The sequence below is a fragment of the Micrasema longulum genome, unplaced genomic scaffold, assembly GCF_059751315.1.
Source record: "Micrasema longulum isolate JH-2025_06_02 unplaced genomic scaffold, ASM5975131v1 h1tg001171l, whole genome shotgun sequence".
In the NCBI taxonomy this organism is placed as follows: domain Eukaryota; kingdom Metazoa; phylum Arthropoda; class Insecta; order Trichoptera; family Brachycentridae; genus Micrasema; species Micrasema longulum.
Window position 1 is genome coordinate 19,737 of NW_028278358.1, and position 22,908 is coordinate 42,644.

Consider the following 22,908-nt stretch of genomic DNA (forward strand, 5'->3'; position numbering starts at 1 on the left):
CCTTGGGACACGGGATGCAGTATGTTGCCAACAAGTACTTAAATATAATATGTAGATTACCTCTCGCTGATTCCCGCGACTCGTTGATTGGATTAAGACCTGAGACGCAGACTCGTATCCAATAAGGTCCGTTGTTCGATTCTCGGTCGAGATAACGACGGCACAAAGGTATCGATGCAAGAACACAGAACAACATGGCGACGGGCGTACCTCTGCCCTCGCACAGGTGTGGGTAAGCAGTGCAGATCATGAGTTATGCGCTGGAAATGGGGCATAATGCATGGCGGAGAAGCGTGATCGATCCGAAAGAAGTGATTAAAGAGACCAGTTAGGGTTGAAAGATGGATGGCTGTGAAGCAATGAGGAAATGAAACCAATAAAACGAGAACTAGCTGCGGAAATGTTGCAGTTTATTGATAGCTGATTGGAGCAACAATAGAACTTGGGTGAGATGATCGAGCAGCCCGAGCGTCTGTACAAATTTCGCAATTGTTGAAAGCAAGATTTAACATTGATTGGAATGGTAAAGACATTGATCCTTTTAAGTAAGCTCTACAAACTATTGTATAATGTATGTGTAGATCGATCTTCTCGATCGTCTAAACTCAACTTAAAATACTTTTTTATATATTTATTTATTTATACTTTTACAATGTTTGTATTCATTTTTTATACATAATAATGTACTCTCACTGGTGTCCTGTACCGAGGGAAACATTTTACAATAAGTAAAACATGCCTTAAATTAGTTATTTAACTTAGTTAACATATAATTAAAATAAAAACGTAATTTATCTAATTAATCTAATTGAGGGTACTATCGAGCCCTGAGCAATGTGGCCACTGGCATTAACATTAGTGCTATAGCAGATAGGGAGAGAATGAATGGCGAGTGTCCGGCGCCATAAAACGGGACCCCTCCAGCTAAGGGTAGGTAACCCCGACAGAAAATTCCACCGAAGATGGCAACGGTAAACCACTTCGGTCAATAATTCCCATGGTATCACTATGAAGAGAATCCAAAGAATGGCCCCGAGTCCCGGGTGGTCCTTAAATGGACCAGGGGTGCGAAGAATCTCCCGGCTCGACATAGAACTGTGGAGGAGCTGTTTCGCACTGCTCGGGATAGGGAAGCTTTCTTCCAAATGATCGTCAACGTCGGGGGAACCCGACATGACACGTGAAGAAGAAGAATAAGAGGGTACTATTTGCAAACCCGGCAAAATCCATTTTCCTTTATTTTTAGCAAATCACAAAAAACTGATACAATTCTTAACTTCAACTTTTTTTTTAATTTCAGTTTTTAATATAATCAGTAAATATTTTATACGTAAGCAGTGACGACATAAGCATGATTATGTCAAGAAACAGTAAAGAAATGGTAAATTTAATTTTATACATTCCAACTTTACAATACTCAAGTAGAGGTTGCCATGTTTGCAACAAACCTGATAATCTAAAAGTCAAGTTCTTACAAATAAAGCCGTATTTTTAACTGACGATGTATCATCATTGTAAAAAATTGTGTTCTGAATAAGTTTCAATTAATATATTTTTTTTTTAGATTTTGGATTTTGCCGGGTTCGCAAGTAGTACCTTCAATTATCATTAACATAATAAGCAATATAAACTAAAATAATCATAAAAAAGATAACCAATTTATAGACCTGTAGACCAAATTTCATTTACCGTACACAAAATTTTACCTATTTGGCTTGATCCACTCATCGATCCGTGCGCAACCCACCTCCACTGTCCATTTCTTAATAGCAATTTTATATTGTGAGTACTTACTAATTGTCCTTATGGATAATGGAAGTAGATTGTACACTTTAACCGAGTAGTAGGCCAATCCTCTTTGACCAAAAGTTGAATAGGTACTATACGTTTACGTTACTTACGTTTATTTATTTATTTTAAGAATGAATTCGTTATAAATTATAGATGATTACCAAGTTTTGTGTTTTTTTGCTACACAAAATACCAAGAGGCCTAATTACAGTACAGAAAACTCAGGATTTAGAAAAATCACATACAATTTTTAAACGTCTTAGCCATTACACCACGGAAGTCGCCATATGTAATGACGTCTTTGGCCTCACACACGAGAATCCTAAGTTTGATTTCTAAGTTTGTTGTAATCAAATTAATGTGATTTTTCTCAAGTAAATATTTTGTAACTTTTAGTTAATCAAGCCGTTGTGAGACAAAACATCACATAAAAAAAAAATTATACATTATGGCTACCTGGTTCATTTTAATGTTAAAATTCAATTCTGAATTTAAAATACAATAAAATCAGAATCGTTCCACCCATAGATAAGAGTTTAATATCATTATTCAATATTATTTTATAATCGTTCATAAAACTGAAACCAACAAAGAATATTACAAAGATGATTCGATTAGTACGTAATATGTAGAAAGAATTTAAATTTAAATTATTATCAAATCGCAACTTTAAATGCACCCGAGGACAAAATAATTTTTCAGGAGTTGACTAAATTTTCCCAAAGGGATGTAATTTTAGTTAGAAACTCCTCAATGACGAATTGATTTTAGGGTATATATTATTTGATTTTAGTGTTTGTTTGTTATAATTTTAAATGTATAATTATTTATATTATATTTGTTTATGTCTTATCGGATAAAGAGTACAGTTATCCGTGTGAAATAGAACCAGAGTAGTTAGCACAAGAGTAGCGGTGTTCGTTCAAATGATCGATTTTAATAGCATTGTAATGAGAAATATGTATGGAATACGAATAATTGCTATGGATGAGTTTTCGGCTTAATGATAACTCTCAGATGAAAAAGGAAATCCCCATAAAATATTTGCCATACCTACTAAATTATTAGTTTTACAGTGGAACATTTTACTAGTCCTGGAATGACACATGAAACGGTCATATTACATAAGAGGGTATGAAAAAGATAATGTTATCATATTATGATTATATCTCATAGTAAAAAATAAAAGTTTTTTTTTATTTATTTAAAAATAATTATTGTACTAAATACATTCCAACTCAGTCCTATGGATGTGCGTCCGCTTAATGTAAAAAAACAATACATTTAAAAGAAATGGAGTATTGACATTAATTATATCATAATCGATACGCAATACTAAGTAATAGCAATATTGGTCATTGATCAGTATTCCGGTCAAGTCCGGTCCGATATATCACCAATGGGCGGTCAGCGACGCGATGACGTCACTTTATGTGATTTACGATCAGACCGCAGATAGAGTGTTGGCGATACACGGCCCCGGCCGTATCACTGATATAATCACACTCACTAATAATAATATACATATTATTACTAATGTTCCCTCTACGCTATGTCTGAAAACTATTTTATTTTGTTTAATCGCCTCTTGAAGATTAAATCCATAATGTTTAAAACGTTCAAATTGAACATAGATCGTTGCAATTAAATAAAATTTATTAAACGTCAAGTTGAAAAAAATTGTAATTAAATTATCTATAATAGAAACTCCCATTATACACGTGAACATAATTTTAAACTTTATAAAACATTTGTTCGACCCCAGCTAGAATACTGTACTACTATTTGTGTCACCTTACTATAATGTAAGTATTAATAGACTAGAAAGGGTCCAACAAAAATTCTTTAAACAGGTCGACTACCGGTGAAACCTTAATTTCTCTAACTATGCTGAAAGTATGCAGAACCGTGGAATAAACTCTAAAAATCGAAGAATAATATTGGATCAGTTATTTTTATACAAATCAATAAATAATAAAAATTGATTCCCCTAATCTACTTGAAAGACATCCATTCCGTGTGCCATCTAGACCGACAAGACAAAATTTTCTGTTTTAAACAGACAACGTGTCAACAAACTATTTTTTAAAAAATTACTGTACCTAAATACACGAGCAATATACCAATAGATTTACCGAGGCTGATATTTTTTATGACAATGTATGTAAATTTAAGCAAAAAATCGTAGAAATATTGAGAGAAGCAGATATTGAATTATTATTTTTTATTATATGCCTAGTTTTCATTTTTATCTTTTACACTTGCTATATATAACTTAATTTAAATTATTGACTTAACTGTAAACAATTTTTTTGGTGTGAGCATGAGTGTCCTACACTAATACAAAAGAAATTGTCAATATGTATGTACATACTATTTGTTTACCCAATAAAATAAATAAATAAAATACCACCACAATAGATCTATTCGGATCGCAGTGACATCGGGTTATTTAGAAGTTTTTATTTATTTGGGTACGGTAGGATAGGGTTTTAAGGAAACACAAACATGAAAATGAGAAAAAAATCTAATCAGTTTTAGCGGTCAAGATCCAGGCCAGTCAGATATTTAATCGATTTGGGAACCGCAGTCAAGAAGTCTACTGGATCACTAGTAACCTAATCACAAATAACTATTAACGTGCTTAAAAACATGCTAAGCATTTGAGCGATCACAATGAAAAATAATGAACAGCTTAAGTTATCGCAGTCATAAGTCAACGAGGGTGATTACATCCGTGTTGACTTAGAGATTACTCTAAGTCAACACTCGTATCGGTTTGTATTTTGCTTTCCTCGTAAATAAATACAGTGCATTGGCGTAAAATCGGCGTTGACTATAAAACATAATACAACTTATTGCATTTGCAAAATGGTATGGAAAATCTAATACAAAAAAAGTGAAAAATAAATTACAATTACTATGGCGACTGCTTTTCTTGTCATTTTTTGGCTTGCCAACCGCCGCGCCAGCTAAATGCAACTAATAGCATGATAAATAAAAATAGCAGTTTTAGAATATTTTCCACATTTACACTGATGAAACTTAAACATGTGATTGCGCAGCAGGATCGCGAAACGCAAATATTTTGACATTTAATATAAGGTGTTCACGGATGTTCCATTGTGATCGCGAATACGATAAACAACCATGGTGAGAAATTGTTATCACGTCGCTTATTATTTGAATAGAAAATAGAATATGATATTTCCCTATTGTCAATTTTCACGACTAAAACGCACTTGTGAAATGCCAGTTTCGATTGGCACATTCTTTCTCTGTGATAGTTATTTAAAAACTATTACTCAATTAAAAATTAGATATTATATTTGTATTAGATACTGAAAATAAAAATTATAATATTTGATAAAATAAATTTTTCCAGCGGTAAAAATCGTTGTCACAAATAGAATCATCACCATTTCCGATGTGTTGTCTCTTTCCGTTTAATGCGTAACTATGCAGAGAGAGGTAGATAGACAAGGAGGAAATCATTGTGGTTTTGATCATGACACACTGGTGATATTCATCGAAAAGATAAACAAACTATGAATCATTAGTCAAAGTAACTTATATATTAACATGAGAATATGAAGTATGTTAGCATTATTATTAGGTTCATAATTTTTTCATCATAATGATATATTTATTCATTCGTAATTAACTGTTTTTGATTAAGGATGATTATATTGAATTAGACTTTTCAGAAGAAGAACAAAAGCAAGCCACATAGGTGGCGTGTTTTTAAATAAAATATTCACTTTCACATTATGTAGAGTTTATTATTAATGTTGCGACTTAATTAAATATAACAAACGTTCAAATTTTATAAATTAGAAATGCTGAAACACTTATTGAATCTAGCGGTTTTAATCAATGAACGCGAATTGAATTTAGGTTTGCTTTGAATATCGTTAGCTTGTCGTGTCGATCAACCGGTACCAGCGCGGCAGTTAGTGATGTTTTAGTTTGGTGTGTTGGGGCTCTGGTACTTGGTGTTGCCAGTTGCCAGTGCGCGTTTATTAAAATATAAATAATACACGTAACGTCAATTCCATTAATAGTATTGCACATATAATGTCATTATTTTTTTGTATTTGCATTTATATTTGTATGTACATATTACTTTTTTATATCATGTCGTACGTTTAAAATTAATGTTTTTTTAATGTATTTTATTTGTTGATAGACCATAAAACTAAGCCGATTAAAAAAAAAGTTTATGTATCGTAGTTCTGCTGATTGGTGAGTTGACTTCCCAAAACTGGAAATCTATCACTACACCATACAATTGGTTTATTCGTAAGAAATAGTGACGTAGTTCAAAGTAGTTCGTTTTTCTTAATACCTATATACTTTTTTTTTTTTTTTTCAGAAAACTTTTTTTTACACTCAATGTATCGTAGAACTTAATTTCCTCGTTGTGTATTCCCAAATCTTTTCAGGAAGGTTTATAAAAAAATAAATATTAAAATGCACTGTGTAACATTCGCCATTCTGCCTATGATTGAACAACTATAAATTACCTTTCTAAGTTCGAGCATATCGCTCCATTGAAGAAACGTTATTCTGTAAGTCATGTTCATAAAATTACATTTAGTGTATAAACTTAAAAATACCTAGTTTCTTTTAAGACTATTTTATTCAAATGAACGTCAAGTTTAAAGGGTAACAAAACGCCCACAGTCATTGTTCAATACCCAAACAAATAAGCCACCTTTATTCTAACAATACTCTAAGAATGAAGTGAGGAACGAAAATTTTTGTAGTTTATTCACATTACTTAAGGAATTACCTTGGCAGTCAATCACTTGTAGATCAGCGATAAGGAAATAGTTATGGCGTTTTCTTTCTAAAGGCACATTGCGCTGAAATTAATTATGTTTTATGATCAACAAAATGTCGTGCTATAAAAATTTACGATTAACTAACGGTGTTTTATCTCAGTGATTATCTTTGGCAACTAAATGGGGGATACCTTCCGGAAAGATTTCAAAATTGTATAAAGTTGTTAACCTCCTACGTATTATTTATGTTTTTGTGTAGATATTTTTTACAATATTCTAAAGTTAATTATTTTGATACAAAGTATGAATCAAACTCCTTTATTTAGTTTATACTTTGTTTACCATTTCTACCTATGCTAAAGCATTTTTTTTTCAGTTTCATTGCTGCAGAGCAGCGTTTATGTTATAATTAAAAAATACATACAAGAATTTGTTACCCACTAAGTCTAAAGACTTTTCGGTGGAACACATTTTTTTATGACAGGTTTATATTACATTTATTTTATTTATATTTTACAAATTTATTCATAAACAGGCACTATAAAGTATCTAGAAGATATTTCTTCAGTTATTTTTTTTCATTTGAAGATCTTTCATGTTAATGATGGTTTGTGGGAGATCATATTTGATGGCCAATAAAGAAATTTAATGGCATCCGGATTTTAAAATAACTAAATTACACATTTTTGGTTCTACTTATAATTAAACCAAGTTGTGACAATTTACCAAAATTACTTCCCATGTAGGAACGTATTGATCAACACAATAATATCTTGTCCATTTTGTGCAAAATTTAAAATCATGATATTAGTTCTTACTTATTTTATTTGCTTTAATTCATTTCAATATAAAAAATACATTTTATTAGGTTAAGTGCATTTTAGCTCTTTAGATAAAAACCCGTGTTAAGCGAAAATATTTTCTTCTTCTTCAGCCTCTTCCAAACGTCTTCATTTCTTTCTATCACTCGCTTTCATTATCCATGTTTCACCGGCTACCGAGGCAATGTCATCGACTCGTCTTTTCTGTGGCCTTCCAACAATTCTTTTGTTTGTCCATGGTCTCCACTTTGTTATTCTGGGTATCCACCTGCCTTCATTTTGCCTCGCTGAGTGTCCTGCCCACCGCCATTTTCATTTTGCTGCACGATCCTTGATATCCATGACTGCGGTTCGGTGCCTTAACTCTTCATTTCTTATTGCCTCTCAGACATATACCGAGCATCTGTCTTTCCATGGATCGTTACGTGCATTTTAGTTTCTGGATATTTGTCTGTGTAATATACATGATTTCTAGTCCATATTTTGTCACCGGCTATATACACAACTCACATATTTGTTTTTTTAATCATGCAAGGACTTGTTTATTTTTAAAAAGATATTTTAGTTTGCCGAAAGCAGCCCAACTTAACCCATTCTTTTGAGCAACTCCGCTGTCTGATTATCTTTACCAAGTTTGACTTAGTGTCCTAGATATATGCATTAATCAACCACTTTGATTTTATTATTGTTAAAGAAACTTTTTCTCTTTTTTAAACTCATAATATTTGGTTTACGAATATTTATTTCAAAATTAAACCGTGGAAATGTTTGACGTTTAATTATTCCATCTGCCAGTTATGCACAACGCTCTTTCCTCAATCGTTCTTATTCGAATTGATTATTTTTTTTCATTTATTGATATATTTAAAACGCCCCTTAATTATTATTTTTTTTAATTACTACTCCATATGTAATCGAAATTACAATACCAAAAAAATAACAGCAATAAATAAATATGTTCATACGTATATCTTAAATTAAAAAATATACTTAAATAAAAAAGTTTTTTTAAGAGAATTATTAGTATAAATATATAATTAATAGAAAAAAAAAACAGAACTGTAAATAAAAACGTTTTTGACACCAATAATTATTTACGGAAAAGCCGTGAATATTTATAATGAATAAAAACATTTTAAAATATCAATTACAAATTAAAACAAAACTGAGAATTTCAAAATTTAAACTACGTATTCCATAGCGATTGATAAAATATTTTGTTAAAGAATATTAAAACAATTATTTGTATTTTATTTATGATTCCCATTCTGAGATACGCAATGTCGTCTAATATTTCTAAAAAAAACGTCAATACAAAATCTGAATTAGTAAAACTTATAGTTCAAATAGTTTGATGAAGGTAACAGCGAGGATAACAAACGATAACATTAAATACTATTAATGTTATCGTTTGTTATCATGATTAAAATTTATGACAAAATTGACGGAAAATTATTTATACTGACTCGGAATAAAAAATTACGTTGTTTTAAAGAATACCAATCTTCAAAGTAAACACATACGTAAGTATATCATGGAGGAAGTATAAGTAGTATAGAGAAGACAATGGTCAGGAGAGATCATGGTAGGCCGATAGTGCTGGTCTCACAATGGTGGGCCGCGGGGTCTATGGGAACATTCCTGGCTGGAGATGTGATAGCCACATCTGCAATCCTGCTGAAGGCAGCTTGGAGAATTCACTTGGAGATCTCATCAAAAAAGTATTTGTAAAAACGTAGGTTTTGACATAGTTTGACCAATACGTCAAGTCAAAATCTTATTTCAATCAGTAAGCAATGTATGGAGTCTGGACTTATTGATGTCATGTTTGCTTAATTCCATCTTCTTCTTCTTAACTTTATAATAACCTAATGTATATTATAGTCAATAAATATTAATACAACAGAGGTCGCTGAATTGATACCCAAATTGTTGAGTATCTAAATTAATTGTTACATAACTAAAAGTAAGTCAGTCTCATACTATAGACGCCTATACAAAACGTCACAAAGAGTTATTCTTACAAATTACATGTCAATTTTTTTTTTTAGTTAATCAGTCCCAAAAATATATTTCAATGTTTATTACTTCTTTTGATTAAATAATTTTTATCACTCTATCACATCGGTGTAAATATTATAATTCATTTAAGTCGGTAGGTAATTAAGTTACTGAAACAAAATAAAAAATTTATTTCGTTAAGTTCGATGTTGAATAATGATGCGAATATTTATTTAAAAGGATTAATGGTTGCAGGTCGAAGATATTTTAGCAAGACTACATCTGTAATTCCCACACGGGTCTCTCTCCTCGTTAGTTATCTGAGCGGGGATCTGCCGTGCCAGGAGATCAGTTAAGAAAGAAGTCAGAAGGGAACAAGGCAGGAACAACGTGAAGACTAATAACCTCCGGGGTATTGAGTTCTGGACTCGTCAGGTACAAGATACAAGATGTTGGTGCGCGATACAAGTCCGTCAGTCACCTCCTCGTGCATTATGCTCTCCTGCGAAGTGGATCACATCTGCTGGTGATTTTTCACAATCGTGCAACATTCTGCAGTATCCACGAGTTGTTTGGATATCTAAATGCACCGATCGCTCAAAAGTGTTGTGACCTGCGTTTATTACATTGTAATGCGCCTTTGAATCGCTACAGATAATGTTGTAATGGAATCCATTTAGAAAGGGGAACGTACGTACTCGTTGCTTATCTGAGGATCAAATTATGCATAAAGTTTTTAAAAAAATACCATATTATTTGTAACAAAGCAGGTTTGACATTATTTATCTACTCAGTTTAGAAAAATATTTTTTAGGTAAGTATATCGGCGGAACTAGGAGTCTTGGGAGGAGGCGAGAGTGCAGGCTAGCGATTGTCTCCTAGAGGCTTCTTATGATGTCCACATGCTCCTCTTAAGAACGAATGTAAAAAAAAACTATTCTTTTTTCTGAAATTTATTCAACAAACAATGACTTATTTGTACGATTAAGAGCAGAAAGAAAATGAAAAATTTAATGCAATTTTACCTATCACTGTACAGATTCTAACGGAAAATTCTAAGAGAAAGGGGCTGTGACTATAATGATAGCAAAAGGAAGAGCTGCCCTGCCATAATATATATATATATATATATACATATATATTAAGAATTTAGAAGAATTACCATTATATTTATAAAAACTATTTTTTTTAGTGATCTTAGAAAATCTTAAATGCCTTAAAAAAATTTAAATATAAAATATAAATATATGGTAAGGGGCAATGTTGAGTATTCAAATCTTATGATAACCTGATTTTGATCCAACAACAGAAACATTTATCTCATTTTTTGTAAATACAAAATACAAAACCTCTTCTTTTGTATGCTAAATCTACAACATGATTCAAATAGCCAGATTGTAATTACTCGAGAAATAAACTCTATGGAAAATAGATTTTCATCGGATTTAAATGTGTTCTTAAATTAATTGAGAAATAAAATAAAAACTTACTGAAAATTTCTTATATGGAGATACGGTTTTTCGTGGCAAGGCTGAAAATTCCAAGACACATTTCTTTTCAAAATCTAAGTAATGAGTCTTTATACAATTTTACCAAAGAGGGATTTTTATTAGAAACTAACATTTTCAAAGACTATTTCAGGAAAAATTAAAAGATCGTTATCATTAGATTACCACAAGAAGTGTCGCTCTGAATTTTCTCCGTCGAGGCTTAAAACGTCAGTACGATTGAAGGGTAAATCGGCCGACGTTCGCTGGTCGGACGTGACACATTTCCACTTACCTGTAAAAAAGAAAAGAAAAAATGTTACAACTTATTTTTGTGGACTAGTTACCAATATTTAAAAAATACTGCACAGCCAATGGATTTATCAATTAGGTCTATGAACATATTGTTTTTTAGGAGAAACACTCCATTTTCAAGACTAAATGGAAAATAATCTAAACATACCAAAAACCTGAAATCTACAAATAATTCAGGAGAAAAAAATGACATTTTAGTATATCCACAATATTATGAGTTGGTCCAAATTTCTGTAGACAAGGACTGGATTCAACTTCCTGGGGAGCTGTTTATATTAACATATTACAACAGAGATGAAGAACATTTAAGAGAAGGTAATATAGAAGTTCAGGCATATACAGGGCTTATGACCTCTCAATGGCTGGTTTAGTTGAAAAAATAAAAATTTCAGGCGTCGCCTAGTATGTAGGTGAAATAATTCAATTAGATGAATCTCACCCGCATAAATAAAGGTTTCAGCTCTTTCACTATTCTGTCCATATTTGAACATCTATATTCCTTCAATTATGTCATATGTTTGTGAAATCAAAGGGTTGAAGCCTTTATTTATGTAGGGAAATCGTTCTAATTTAATTATTTCACCATTTGCAACAGTAAAAAAAATTACAGTTAATTTATTTTTTATACGTAAATGAGAAAATAAAAAAAATCGAGGACATATTTCAAACTGCTGAAATTAAATATTATGCTTGAAGATTTACAGCCTAAAAAGTGCATACATATATTATATATTACAATGTTTACAATATGCAAATTCCTAAAAAATAAATGCAATATAATCAAATCATTGCTATAATTTTTGTTTGTCAACCTTGTAATAACGAGTTTTTAGAATACGCTAAATAAAGGTTATTTAGCAAAAAATACGCACATGCAGATTCCTAAACTTCTATAGGTTCATTTTAAAATAATATTTATTTAATGATTTATTTATTTGATAAATTGTAGTCTGCATTAGGTGGTACTTTACGGGCTGCTTGGCCAATATTATAATGCAGACTGTAAATATGAGTCAGAAGTTAATGAATAGAAAGCAGATAGCTGCTAAACTGCCGATATGTATATATAAAAAATAGATCCATATTACCCGTGTTCAGCAAGAGAATTGCCCGATTAATGGGTGAATTCTAACATGCGTTTGTAAGGCTTCTGGGTGCGTAAAACAATGCATGAGATCTGTCTCTTGTATAATCAATCATTGGGAATATACAAACTGATCTCTTTCAGCATATTTGGATTATACATAATACGAAATCTGCTTAAAGAAATGATTCCCAAGAAAAATTTAAGATGAGATTCGAGGGTATTGAAATCCAGCTTCGCTGCTAATAATAATGATGTATACAAGAATGTATAATTACTATTTTCTTTAAGATAAAGTATCGCGAAAATTGCTTTCTCTATTTCAAAGAGGTGGTTTGATTCAGAAGGATCCCAAATGATGGAACAGTATTCTAGTATGCTGCGGACTAGTGTATCATACAATGTGCGAACTGCAGTAGCCGGGGTTTCATATCTTGAAAATAAATTTTGTTAGAATTACATAGTAAAAATTAATATTTTTTCAAAATTGACTTCTAAAGTTGTTTCGTGCATGTAAACATACAAAAGTAGGCATCTATTAATGTACTTATGTGTAATTCAATTCAATATTCAGATTGATCGATAAGGAGGTCGCATTGAGACATAGATAGATCGTATTTTATTTGATAGACTACTCTTATCGTAATAGTTATTCGATTTTATCGTTTTCGATAAGTTATAAAATGTTTTAAGTTATCACGTTTCACGAATTATTACCATTTGCACGAACTGATAAAGAACCGACGAGTTAAGGAGTTAATCCAATGAAATATAATAATTATTATTATTTAATTCTACAGATGATAGTGATCAGTCGCTTAGAGTCAATTTCAATTCAATATGTTTGTATAATATTCAAAACATCATTTTGCGATAAATTAAATGTCAGAGGGATTGTATTTGCTTCGATCGAGATGAAATTAAAACTCAGATTTTTTTTTCATAAAATGGTTTTGATAATAACAAGTTCATAAAAAACTATAAAAGTATTAGCTCAATTAGTCTATCAAAACGGTCTCCTTCGTTGATATTTATTTTATTTATTTATTCAATTAATTTTGTTCCTGTAGGGTGCAGTTCTTGCACTCAATGACCTGATAAGTTTTATTTCTTTAAGTAAGAATACGTAGGCTCCTGGTTTTTCAAATCGAATTCTTAAATTTTTTTTTGATCATTTAACTACATAAATACAAAATACTTGCAATATAAAAATTAATACTACAGTACTAAGGAACGAAAAGTAAATGAGTAGGTTTTTTAACTAAAAATAAAGTTTTTTTTATTTATTATTATCATTGGAATAGATACGTCGAAAGAAATACCCGCTGAATCGCAAAACCGGCACATTGTACAAAAATAAACATAAGAATTTAACCACTATTATTCTTATCCTTAGGGGTGGAGTCAGTGCTATGCAAGCTCCTGACGTCACTGCGACCTGTGAAGATCTATTTTGACGGGTCCCCGTGAACAGTTTTCGCCTTTCAAGCCCAGGTCTATAAAGAGCCTTGGCTACTGTGTGGAAGGCGAGTGTTTACATTTTCCTAAATCTCCCCCTCCTAACCCAGATCCGTAAAGTATCGGACTATTAAGTAGGGGGCGAGCTCTTTAACATCCACAGATTGAACCAGTGGTCTTCCGAAGATAAGGCTCCTTTTATGATGTAAAGCATCACATACACATAAAATGTGTGTAGGTGTTATTGCATATCAGCCATTAAGTTTTTTTTTTATGTGAGGTCAATAGGAATATTACCTGCATAGAATCTGTTCTCAGAGCAGTTTTTCATGGTTAAAATAACATTAATCCTAATTAAATGATAAATGCCCAAAACAGCAAAAGAGATTTTAGAACAGGTGTATAAGAAGAATCTTAAGTGTGCGGTGGTTTGACTCAGTAAGAAATTAAGTAATAAGAGAACGGACGCAGCAAACTCCGGTGACAACTGTCATCAAGCGGAGGCGATACGGTTGGCTTGGCCATGTGCTGTGGACGCTTCCCGAGAGCCTTAACCACGCTTGTTTACTGTACAAGGCATCAGGTTCTCGACGTCCAGAACGTCCATTGCTAACTGTTCGTCGGCAGTTCGTGTCAGAACTACGGGACACGAACTTGATTTGGGAGGCTGCACGGGAGCTGGCAGCCGACAGAGATGCTTGGAGGATCTTTGTGAAAAACATATGCCCCAACTAGGGAGCGGACACGGAATAATAATGCTCTTTTTAGTCAGTTTTTGATGATTTTTTTTAGTAAAATTTTTTTTTCATTTCGATTTTTACTAGGTGTTAAGTTAAACAGTTTTGGTCCTACACTCCCCATTGTTCTATCTCCATGATAGACGAAGCACCGTCAGCTGCTGTGCCGATACTTGTCGGATCACGATCTGGTGGGTTACTTTGTATTTAAAACCGCAGTCGAGGAAAAGATCTGTCATTATCTTATACTGACACTGTTTGTTAATAGGCAAAACGTTAACACAGTAAAATAATACATTATTTCGTCTCCTGTGCCATGGCTTATGGTCTTCATGAATCTAGCAGAGTCTCAATCAACAGCCTATCTACAAATTTACCAAGTTCTCCATTCCATAAGTATGACACCATCATAATAATTGATGGAGAGGTGCTATAGCTTTATAGCCATGTGCAATAGCTGGATGAGTCTTGTATTTAAAGACCTGGGAGATTGTTCTGAAGATTACATTAAATGGGCAGATCAATTTCAATCATGTTTGTTATTCTCCTCCCATCTCCCTCGCGCCAATTGAATTTCAATCAAGCTTACTATTTATATAGATGCTATCTTCATTGCGCTTATGCAAACTCTAGCATAGACCTAGACGCTGATCACACACCTGTGTTGCGCATATCAGGGCTACCAAAAATACATTGTCCCGCTCAAATTAAGACCAAAAATGTATCAGTCAAAAAACTCAATTTATTAAAATAATGACGGTTTTTTTAAAGCAATTAAAAAATATATTCTTTATGTTTCTGATCCTATATTTGTAGTTATATACTCATGTGTCTGTGTCAACTAATTGCTCGTCCCATCTTAATACAGGACTTTTACTCCCACGAAGTTGGGACTTATGTCTCAAATAATGTACAATATACAGTATCAATTACTGTTTTTTTTATATTTATTTAATTAAAAAGCACATATGGTTAAAATTAAGATACATAAACAAGAAATACATCTAATAAATACAAAAACCTCACCAAGCCACATTTCGTGGCTTGTTGGTGAAGTTTACCTACATAAATATTTATCCTACTTAAAAATAAATACCTTTACATAAAAAATTACAGTCAAAATAAGGGGCAAAAGTTTAACTGTATACACTCATTTAAATAAAAAGACTAAGCAAAACGGATACTTAACTGAATTGAACTGATTTAAATATTTTAATTGTTTACAACTTAAGCTTTACATTATAGGAAAAACTTATATTTAACAGTAAACATGTAATATTTTAAATTTTCAATGTGTATTTTTTTAATGAAAAGGGGTGAAAAATACTTATTCACGCGACTCCTTTAAGAAAGACTGCGTTGGGTCAAATTTGTTTTTATCGTAAGAAAACATCTTAAAACTAGATTTTTTTTATTTATTCAAATTTTCTATCAATTATAAATTACTATTAACACACTTCTTTGTCTATTTATAAAGCGATTATTAGATAATATAACAATCTTTTTATATGGTATTACAATATTAAATACCTACCTACGTGTTTCAAACTTTTAAAACGTTTTATTTTTTATTTGTTTATTTAGCTTTTTATATCTTAAAAAACATTTTCTCTCTTTTACCGAATCACCTCTATTTTTTTATATGTTTCTATGGTACTCGTACTTTGATTTTTTTCTTTGTACTGTATTTTCCGAATTTAATGTTGTTTAATTATGTACTAATGTTTCATACGATTCATATGTATATGGACGTGAAAATCAATAAAAATAAATTAAAATACATCAACAATATTTTGAATTAGTCCAAATTTTTGTAGACGAAGACTGGATTTAACTCCCTGGGGAGCTGTTTATATTAACATATTACAACAGAGACGAAGACTGTTCTTCGTCAATGTTGTAATATGTTAGTAAAATACATGTTTAAAAAAGAAAAAATGCAATGTACATTCCAGCAAAAAGACTGAAGCGGACACTGCCGTCATTAAGAATTTAAATAGCATCTTACTTAAACAGTTTTATGTTATATGTTATATAAAAAGACTCGTGATTAGTTTTGGCAGCCCTGGCTGCGCCACCGAAGAAGAATGTAAGCTAATACATTTTTAAGTCATAATTGAATATGGTAACAATAGAAAAGTTTCGCCATCAGGAGATTGGTCCCAATCCGGCGCCGATAGGCGATCTCGGTCCAACTCTTGAGGCGACTGAGGAGTTAGTAAAGAGATGTGAGATTTCCAACCGACTCTAGCAGAAGTCACAGATCCACTGCTTAGTATTAACCGTAACAGCAGAACCGATGATCCAACAATGACTGATTATATGAACAAGTTCTAATAATAAACTATGTAAACTAAATTCAAATCTATAATGGTGATAGAATAACTGATGATTAAGACTTCCTCGTTCCATTTTCCGCACCCGCACCGCATAGAGCGCGTCATTGACACGTCACATGAATATAGCTTGCCCACCACATACCGCATCTGGTGCTCAATCACAAATAACTATCGACGTGCTAATAAGCGACGTGATAACAATTTCTCACCATGGTTGTTTATCGTATTCGCAATCACAATAGAACATCAGTGAACACCTCATATTGAATGTCAAAATATTACCGTTTCGCGACCTATAATCCTGCTGCACGATCAAATATTTGTGTAAATATGGAAAATATTCCAAAACTGCTAATTTTTTTATTTATTTATTATTTATCATGCTATTTATTGCATTTAGCCGGCGTTTGGCAAGCCAAATGTCAAGAAAAGCAGTCGTCATAGTAATTGTAATTTAATTTTCACTTTTTTGTATTAGATACTCCTTACTTTTTTGCAAATACAAAATATAATATTATTATTTATGGCAAATGCCGATTTTTTGACAATAAAGTGTGTTTGCTCGGTTCAATGCCTTTCAGGCATTGAGCACTGATAACAAAGGGAATTAGAATCGAGTGGACTGTATGGAAATTGTTACTCACTTTTAAAGTTCTTCTGATTGTTTCTTATATGGAGCACTTCACTATTGCTGCAGCACGGATACCGATATAGTGTAGATGATGATGAACTGTATAATTTAGCCTGTTTATACAACACTCAACTTCACTTTGTAGGAAATATACTGACGCAGTATATGATAAAGATTTATCAGAAGGACAACTTTTCCCATGTGACTTGCTCATAGGACGGTTGAAGCACAGGAATTTGAAATAAAAAGGATTTGGGAAGGAACGGAATATTTACAGTCTTATATGAGTTGCCAGTATAGAAAATGAAATTTCCGAGCCCCTCAAAATTTCATTGGGAGTACCACAAGGATCGGTTCTCGGACCGGTTTTGTTTATTATATACATAAATGATATTGTCGAAATATTAAAGTATTCAAAAATAAGACTCTTTGCAGACGATGCCTTAATATATATATCGGGAGAAAATTATAAAACAATTATGGACAGACTAAATCATGATCTTAATAGTGTATCACTGTGGCTAAAAATTAATAAATTAAAATTAAATGTTAACAAAACTAAATATATGAATATAGGAAACAAAAGAATAGAAATTACACCATCAATTGTAATAGAAAATGAAAAACTTAATGAAGTCACTGAAATTAAATATTTAGGTGTAATGTTGGATTCAAAACTTACATTTCACCAAAACGCTAAGATGGTAATAAATAAGATTGCAAAAAAAATATCAATTTTGGGAAGGATCAGAAGATTTATTGATAAGGACTCCTGCAAAACTATTTACAAAGCAATTATTGAACCACACGTTAACTACTGTAGTAGCATTTTATTTTTATCAAACAAAGAAAACATAGATAAACTAACTGTATTACAAAATAAAGCCTTTAGAATCATTTTGAAAAAAAACAGATATACGAGGGTAAAGTCTATTTAAAGCAATTAAAAAGTATTACGAAATGAAAAAAAATATTTATGAAGAAAAAAACATATCAAAATTTAAAATAATGGTCAAGACATATGTGATAAACAATTTATAAATTAAATATATTTGTAATGTTATTATTAGAACACACATAACAATATGTATGATATGTGTGCCCTATTTTAAGATTTAAATAAAAATAAAAAAGAAAATGTGAATTCGGTACGTAACAAAGTGTATTTATTTACGAGGAAAACAAAAAACAAACCGACACGGGCGTTGGCTTAGAGATTACACACGCGTTGACTTATGATTGCGATAACTTAAGCATATTCATTATTGTTCATTGTGATCGCTCAAATGCTTAGCATGTTTTTAAGCACAGTGATAGTTATTTGTGATTGAGCTACTGATGACTTAAGTCTCCTTGGCGGTGCCCACGATCAAGGAAAAATTGCTCGTCGCCAAACAAAAAAAAGGCGCTCGAAGAAGCTCTCTGTAATCTAAGATGAATATAAGGTGAACCGTCCTTTGCTTCAGGTGCCAGGCCAGGAACAATGAAATATTGCAGGTGAAACAACCTTTACTTATGTATTATTTGTTTGCGAATTTTTTTCTTTAAAAATCAATATTTCACGTACACTCTGACAGGGATCGAACCCACGACCTTAAGAATGGTAGGCGAAGGCGCCAACAACTACCCAACGAGGCTAACTTATCTCGACTTTTCTTTTCTTTCTTTCTTCGTGATTTTTACCTGAGAGCTGCCATCGAATGAAAAACACTCGTCCAGGGTTGTGGTCCTATTTACACATAAAACGGAGTTCTTCACCTGATTCGATACATTATTAATTTCAATTATATTAAACATTGTACATTTATTATTATTATATATATATTCAATTAATTCAATTAATTCAATTAACCTTTCAAGTTATTAATTCAATAAACCTTTCAAGTTATTAAAACCGATAAATTTCCTACGTGTCCTGGCGAAAAAAGAGTACAGTTCTGTGTGTGAAATTCATATAGACGGTAATATAGAAGTCTTGGCATGTCTCTAAAATGTACTTCATCTCTGTTGTAATATGTTTATGTTAACAGCTCCCCAGGAAGTTAAACCTAGTCCTTGTCTACAAAAATTTGGACAAACTCAAAATATTGTTGATAAATCCACCTGGTCCACGAAGTATAGAAATTTAAAAAATAAAATTTTCAGACGTTGCCTAGGATGTAGATGGTATAATTTAATTACATGAATCTCACCCGCATAAATAAAGATTTCAGATCTTTAATTTCACACTTATCAACAGATGAAAGAATATAGATGTTCAAATATGGGCAGAATGATGAATGTTACCCAGTGTGCAAAGTGGCCACTTAAACCAGCCAATGACAGGTCATAAGCATTGTAGATGCCAAGACTTCTACATCACCTTCTCTAAAATATTCTTCACCTCTGTTGTAATATTTTAATTAAAAGTATCTATTAATTTTGAAGTAGATGTTTTACAGTAAAACTGTTCTTTTTTATAGATCAGATATACTATTTATATCGAAAAACCGCTGATGACTGCGATTAAAAATATAAAACCGGCATTTAAAAGGTTGAAATACAAATGTAAAATATCTTCATATTGATAAATAATAAATAACTGTGTAAACAGCATATAAAATTTATTCAAATTCTATACACACGCATTCCAAAATAACGACCCAGTATCAAAACAAAACAAAAACTTCAAAAATGTGTTTAAGGCTAACTAATATATTAAATACATGATTCTAGGAATAGAAGATAGCTATCAGAGCTTTATGGATTCGTCCTGAAGATAAGATCGCATCAGGATATTCAGTATTAGTGAAGGGATCCAATGTTCCTTGTACCGAAGGACACCATAACCTCATTCTTCCTTAAGCCTGTAGTCTGATAAAAAGTTAGTCATTTTAAAACACTGTTTTTTTTTTTGTTAAAAATTATACTTTAAAGTTTTATATTACTAAAATATAATTACTTTTCGACTGGAGATTACGCTTCATAAAATTTAGATCAAACGTTTATCAAATTTGTTTAAATAATTTAATGACAATAAATTGAAAATTAGAACACAGAGAGCAATTTTTTTTTGTTTTTAAGAAGAAATGCAAGCATTTTAAGTTCCATAAATGTTGTGGTATTTTTTTCTTTATAATGCGTAAAATTATGGCTTCGTTCGTCTAATCATCGTTTTAAAAAAAATAAAACAGTTAAACTGATTTTTTTAATCACATTATTTTGAGAAAACAGCGTTTACCATGCAAGAGATCTCGGGTTCGATTCCCGACATGGTTGATATGAAATGTTTATTCAAAAAGGTGTTTTTAAACTAGAATATTTCATAGTCCCTGGAGAGTAAGACTGATCATCTTACCTTCATGTAACCAAAATGATCAAGATACGCTGCAATTAATAAAGCAATTCAGTGTCTAATAATTGTCAATCTGTACCATGGGGAATTGGACGATATGTGTGAAATGAGCCTAAGACCCCAGTGCCAATCATTACCAGCTTTATTTTTTATTTTTTTATTTAACTTTTTGTACAAAATGTTATTTGTACATTGGCGGGCTTATTGCCAAATGGTAATTTCTTCCATCCAACCAATAAAATAAAAGTTTTATTTTTATAATTCAAGTTACAGAACATATTCATTAGAAAAAAAAGATTAAAAAGCTAAAGACATATAAAAATAGAAATAAACGTTAAAGGAATCAATTCATTAGTTACGTAAACCTTGACAAAGAAGCTTGTTTGCTTTGAAACCGATCGGTGAAAAATAAAAATTAGTGGTTAAAAACAAAGTTGTTTTATTTATTTTATTTTAATATAAACGTTTTTGTTTATAAATTATCTTAAATCAAAACTATTGCTCAGTGGGAAAGGGGAAAAAATAGGAAAAGGTAAAGGAAGAGAGATTAAGGAAGAGAAAGGAGATGTTTCTTCAGACGTGATTTAAACTAGACTTCAGAGTTTATATCGCGTTTTAATATATATATACTGGTACGTTTTCAGTAAAACTCATTATTTAAATAATAGGTCATCCCTTTTCTTGGAAATATATCCTTTATGGTACACATGATTATTTTTTTCTCATGAACTAAAACACGAGTAAAACGGTATTTAATTAAAACTGCTTTTACCATATTTTTTTTATTCTTAACCGCATTATCACAATCAATTTCGATTAAAACAAAAAATATATTTTTTTTGGGATTCTGAAGACTTTTCAACCTTTAAATGTGTAAAAAAATACATTTTGTTCTGCCAAGATATGGGTTGCTATGTTTGTTTTCATTGAGAATAATCCTGCTGACAATACATGTTTCAATTGTTTTTCCTTATTTTTAAACTGTCATGAAATTCAATAACTAATTTGGATTACACTAGTGTTTCAGAGAAAATCAAAACAAAATTGTGTTTTCATGAAACAGTAAAGTTCAAAAGTTTAAAAACCTTCGCAACTTGTATTTCCAAACCCTTTAAAAAAACAAATACATTGAAAACTTTATACAACACTTTTGTACGCAGTAACTTGGAGTTTGCAGCCATTGTGTGGAGCCCACAATACATAACAAACATAGTTTTTTTTTTAATACCTTGGCCTCCGTGGTGTAGTGGTCAAGACGCTTGACTAACACACAGAAGGTTCCGGGTTCGATTCCCGGTGAGAACACAAAAATTAAAATGTAATTTTTCTCAAGCCTGGGTATACCGTGATGTAATTCACCACTGTAATTGGGCCTCCTGGCCTGTTGTGGTGCAAAATATAAAAAAATATCTCCTTATCTCTTCTTATTATAAAAACAATTAAACTTTTTGCACTTACAGCCTACTAAACAAAATTGATTTTTTACCCTTGAAAATAGACGCACAATATTTAAATTATGCTATTGATATGAATTATTCAAAAATAAAGTAGATTATTTTAATCTACTCTCCAAAATCAATCTTAATGTTCCGCGTGACAAGAAATAAGTATTTATTCCATCTGCCAGTCTGTAGCACTAACTATGCACAACACTCTTTCCTCTGTCGTTCTTGCTCTAACTACAATGCTTTTTTTCATCTATTGATGTATTTAACACGCCCCTTAATTTATCAAAAAATAAATTAAAAAATAAATTAAGACTCATTCTTTCTGGCTGTGATACGATCCCACTTGCTATTTAATGATGCTCACACTTATTCACACCTGAACACTTACTCTCACACAAATACACACAAACACACCTCTACATTTACTCTCATACAAATACACATAAACACACCCTTTTGTTGTACCACAATTTAATAAGTCAGATTTTTATTTAGATACTTCGCTGGTCTGTCTTCAAACCGCATCTTTTTATGTTATTATATCATTGTCGACTGTTTGTTTCTGAAATAAATAAATATAATATAGTATTTTTCAATCAGTCGGTGTTCATGTTCATACGACAGAAATTAATATACTCGGCAGTTATCACGACTGTAAATGAATAATATAAATCA